Here is a 6,000-nt window from a genome sequence, read left to right on the forward strand (position 1 = left end):
TTTATAATGAGTGACCTACAATCAGATTTGGATCAGAAGCACAGGATTACACTACAGGTGCTGGTCATAAAATTAGAATATCATGAAAAAGTAGATTGATTTCAGTAATTCCATTTAAAAAGTGAAACTTGTATATTATATTCATACACAACATACAAACTCATATATTTCAGATGTTTATTTTGTTTAATTTTGATGATTACAAATGACAACAAATGAAAATCTCAAATTCATCATATCAGAAAATTAGAATATTACTGAAGACCAATAAAAACAAAGGATTTATAGAAATGTTGGCCAACTGAAAAGTATGAACATGAAAAGTATGAGCATGTACAGCACTCAGTATTTAGTTGGGCCTCCTTTGGCCTGTATTACTGCAGCAATGCGGCGTGGCATGGAGTCGATCAGTCTGTGGCACTGCTCAGGTGTTATGATAGCCCAGGTTGCTCTAATAGTGGCTTTTAGCTCTTCTGAATTGTTGGGTCTGGTGTATTGCATCTTCTTCTTCACAATACCCCATAGATTTTCTATGGGGTTAAGGTCAGGAGAGTTTGCTGGCCAATTAAGAACAGGGATACCATGGTCCTTCAACCAGGTACTGGTAGCTTTGGCACTGTGTGCAGGTGCCAAGTCCTGTTGGAAAATGAAATCTGCATCTCCAAAAAGTTGGTCAGCTGCAGGAAGCATGAAGTGCTCTAAAACTTCCTGGTATGTGGCTGCGTTGACCCTGGACCTCAGAAAACACAATGGACCAACACCAGCAGATGACATGGCACCCCAAACCATCACTGACTGTGGAAACTTTACACTGGACTTCAAGCAACGTGGATGAAGTGCCTCTCTTCTTTTCCTCCAGACTCTGGGACCTTGATTTCCAAAGGAAATGCAAAATTTACTTTCATCAGAGAACATGACTTTGGACCACTCACCAGCAGTCCAGTCCTGTTTCTCTTTAGCCCAGGCAAGACGCTTCTGACGCTGTCTGTGGTTCAAGAGTGGCTTGACACAAGGAATGCGACAGCAGAAACCCATGTCTTTCATACGTCTGTGTGTGGTGGTTCTTGAAGCACTCACTCCAGCTGCAGTCCACTCTTTGTGAATCTCCCCCACATTTTTGAATGGGTTTTGTTTCACAATCCTCTCCAGGGTGCGGTTATCTCTCTTGCTTGTACACTTTTTTCGACCACATCTTTTCCTTCCCTTCGCCTCTCTATTAATGTGCTTGGACACTGAGCTCTGTGAACAGCCAGCCTCTTCAGCGATGACCTTTTGTGTCTTGCCCTCCTTGTGCAAGGTGTCGATGGTCGTCTTTTGGACAACTGTCAAGTCAGCAGTCTTCCCCATGATTGTGAAGCCTATAGAACTAGACTGAAAGACCATTTAAAGGCTTTTGCAGGTGGTTTGAGTTAATTAGCTGATTAGAGTGTGGCACCAGGGGCCATCAATTTTGAACCTTTTCACAATATTCTAATTTTCTGATATGATGAATTTGAGATTTTCATTTGTTGTCATTTGTAATCATCAAAATTAAACAAAATAAACATCTGAAATATATGAGTTTGTATGTAATGTATGAATATAATATACAAGTTTCACTTTTTAAATGGAATTACTGAAATCAATCTACTTTTTCATGATATTCTAATTTTATGACCAGCACCTGTAGGTCTCTTTTTTTCCTCAACAAACACTAAGTCTCTGTAAAAACTAAATTTGACCATCCATTTCAAACTCATACAAACAACCTAACTATCATTTTATGCAGGAATAAATTGCAGACATTTTTATGTGTGCAAGCATTTTGGTTGTATTAATATTGATGCCGATTCAAATCAAATGTCCTTGTAATAGTAATATGCAGATAAACAGAGCAGCATTTTATGTCACCAAATAAAGACATCCCTGCAGTGGTTTCCCCTAGCAATGACTATTTTGTATATGAAAATCTAGGTTAAAGTTGCTCTGAATTATGTGTGACATATTATTTCTATTTTGTCTTATCCTGATAAATACCGTAAATTCTCTAATATAGGCCCGGGCCTTTATTTCACTCGAGTGCATCGCGGTCCAGGCCTTTATTGGATAGAGGCCAGAATTAGAGACAGGCCTCTATTGCTATTTGAGCAAAACAGACTACCAGTGGAATGAATAAAAATTAGATTTTGTGTCTATTTGAACCTATAAAACACTAGGTTCATTTATTGAAAAAGTATAGTTACCATGGTTTGAGTTAATTAGCTGATTAGAGTGTGGCACCAGGGGCCATCAATTTTGAACCTTTTCACAATATTCTAATTTTCTGATATGATGAATTTGAGATTTTCATTTGTTGTCATTTGTAATCATCAAAATTAAACAAAATAAACATCTGAAATATATGAGTTTGTATGTAATGTATGAATATAATATACAAGTTTCACTTTTTAAATGGAATTACTGAAATCAATCTACTTTTTCATGATATTCTAATTTTATGACCAGCACCTGTAGAGTGGAGCCGCTACCTCGCCTCATCTAAATGAGTCAGTTTTCAGGATGCGTAACAAAAGCTTCACAGTGGAGGTTTCCAGGCACACACCTTTGGAAAGTGACCGGAACTGGTTTGGAGATGCCGTGAAACACCAGGGGAAAGATCTGGGGACTGTTTCTAGGATAAGTCTGGGTTCAACTTTTAATTTTCACATTTTTTCTCTTTAAAATAATCTTTATTCTGCATGTCCCTGCTACTCCCCCTCCTCCACCTGCTGCTGTAAGTCATTGGACTCAAGGATTTTTTTTTTAAGTTTTCTGCTTGGAAATATTTATTAAAGTGATAACACAATGACCCTGATGCTACAGGAGCAGTGATAGCGTTTTTAACCCTTTATAGTGAAATCCTATGAAAATCCACATTTCAAGCCAATAGTGTTATTGGAATCCAGGACAAGACCTTATTAGCTTTGCAACATTTTGATGGCAAAAATGAATGTCAATGTAATAACAAGAAACGCCAACTTGCCCAAATATATTAAGAAAATAATAAGTGCTTCTATAGGGAATTCATGACAAACAATCTGATAGTGAAAGAAACACTTTTTTTGGTACAACATAACCTTAGAGGCATTAATGCTGATACTGCCACGTTTTTAGTTTATAAACCTAAATATAATTGTTAACTAGGCTTCTTAACTTTACCTTTTAACTTTTCAATGTGCTTTTTACCTTTTTTTTTTAACTTTTTACTTAGCTTTTTTCCTCTTTTCCTTGACTTCACATTTCAATTAGATTTTTACATTTTTTTTCTTGACTTGTTTACTTTTTTCAACTTAATTTACAGTAGGTAATATATCATTCAACAGCTCATTTAATTGATCAAAGGCCTAAATAAGATGCACAGCCATGCAGCAGTATCTTTGCTGAATGGATGGATATAGATGTTGTGCTTCTAGACGTCACTGAGAGACGGAGGGGACTCCATTTGTAAGGGGTATGCAAGTGATCAGAAATGGAAACTTGCCCTATAAAGGTTTAAGGCCAAATGGTTTTGTGACAGTTGGTAACGGGTTAGTAAACCAAGTTTTCTCTGGTTTTTTCTTCACCTTTAACTGTGCAAACACTACACTAAATCCCCAGTTCTCCTAGTTTAAAAAATAAAAACACTTGGAGGTTCACTCACTATTATCAGTCACAACTGAAGTAGTTTGTATCTAAACTAGGCCTGCTGAGAACTCAGGCTGCTAAATGTACCAACTGAACAAATCAACTTGTGGCAGCCCTCCCACCTTTGTATATTTTCAAAACAAACACACCAGTAGGTGGCGCTGATAGAAGATATTCCTAGAATTATGGCAAGTTTTATTTCAGTGCCATTCTGGTAAGGAGGGTTAAGGGGACAAAATTGGACACATCATAAATGTGACTGTACCGTGAAATAAAACATAAATGTATAATTTATATAACATCATTAAATTATTTGATATGCAAATCATTTAGAAAAAGGTAAAATAAATAAGTTACCATGAAACAAGTATACCTTTAAAACTATTACACTATTAAAAGTAATTTCTTAATTTAAATTTGTTTCTGTATACTTTTAATTATTCCATTCTAGTAATTTCTGCACAAACTAGGAAATCATCTCGTCTGCAGCCAATCAGAGGCCAGGACCTCTTTAAGAACCACTGTGCTTTCTCTGTGTTTGACTGGTCAAGCTGACATATAAAATAACTGAATACATCTGCCATGCAGATAGAATAGCATCATAAAAGTATTAATTTAATGGTTCACTTAATTTTTTTAATTGAATGATACATTTATTTCATGGCATATTTATGTAATTAATTTGTTCTCTTTGACCCTCCAAACATCTGGTCATAAACGAATGAGATCTTATTTAGAATAATTTAGGTTTAACTGACAAATATGAAATATAATACTCTTGTTAAGAGACTGGAATGTTTATTGGTTATAAAATACCTTCTGCAGCCTTAAAAATTGTATTTCTTTAGTATAACATCAAAGTTTGAAAGAATGTTTAACTGGAAAATATTTCAGTGAAAGATTTCTCATTAAACTAAGCTGATTATTCAATATGTGAATAGTTTGGTTTATTCTATAAGATCTTCCATTATTAATCTGTATTCCTAAATACAGTACGTGTTCACCACTATGATTGTGAATACGTGATAGTCTGCATTATGCTCTAACTTTTTATACATTTATAAAATGCATAATATGACTGTTGGAAGTTGAACAAGTCAGCTTCCAGCTGTTACTGTATCTCAGCCTCCATTTCTCACTGGCTGTCAGGAACAGGTGTGATTTAGGTCTGTGATCAGTTCACATCTACCTGACAGGATCCAGATCCAAACTGTTTGACAGCGACTTGGGTTAGATCTGGATTATCCCTGCTCACACTGTATAACAACCACATCTGCAGAATAAAGGAGACTTTTTGACAGCTGTGCAGTAAACTTCATGGTTTTTCAAACAAATCTAAACCTTGATACTTAACATCTTTTACCACTATTTCAAAAGTGAAAGCATTGTGTTTTTGTTTTTTTAATTCTTGATCTAATCTAAATCTCGTGTGTCTGATTCAACCATAGTAGCTCTAAAACATATTCAAAGCACCACATCTGTTTTTGTGTTCCTGAAACATATTTTGCACCTTTAAATGTTTAGTGGAGGATGTCCTTTTTCTGTGTGGATCATCAAAATAACTGATCCTCCTAATTGTCAATCATTATGGTGATATGTTTATGTAAGGCCGTCCTACGTGCTTGTCCCCATTTCCACTTACCAAGGACGAGTCTGACAAAGTGGAAAAATTGCAAATCTTCTTTTGGAAAGTCAGCTTGTATGAGCGATGCAAACAGCAATTTTTAATCAGAGCGTGCATGAGGAGAAATGTGCTCATGCACGCTCTCTCACACGTTAATAGGCGTTCCCTCTTGGCAGCGGATACAGGCCTGTGCATGTGCGCTTTTTAAAAAAAAGGTCTTTTCAAAAAAATTGCCAAAATCCTCCACAATACTTTAAAGGTTTTTAAAGTAGCAGTTTATATTTGCATTACTATGACATGAAGTAAATAAAAACAACGGTTTGGTAGAACCATTTATAGAACAAAAAGAAAGGTGTAGAAAGTGTCTATTTACAGTCAGAACAAAAAACCTGCAGTAGTTTCAGTCTGTATGACAGACATATTATGGGGCTGATTAATAAACATCACCCAGTTTGTATTATTTGTGAAAAAAAAAAAAAAAAAACTGCTAACACAAATTGTTGGTTCTGGTCTATGGGACGATCTTGAATCAGGTCTCTGGATCCAGTTTCGTCGACAAACAGCAATACCTGCTGATGTGCTGATTAGATTATGGTCTCCTGTTTAAGTAATATAGAAATATATCTGAGCCAATCAAGTATCAAAAAAATATTTTCTTGCCAATTAATACTTTTAAACAGCAGCTTCTATCTGAAGGCATCAAGTAGGAAAGAAAACAGCTCCATGAATGTTGG

This window comes from Cyprinodon tularosa, unplaced genomic scaffold (genome assembly GCF_016077235.1).
Source record: "Cyprinodon tularosa strain WSP-4 unplaced genomic scaffold, ASM1607723v1 ctg554, whole genome shotgun sequence".
NCBI lineage: Eukaryota > Metazoa > Chordata > Actinopteri > Cyprinodontiformes > Cyprinodontidae > Cyprinodon > Cyprinodon tularosa.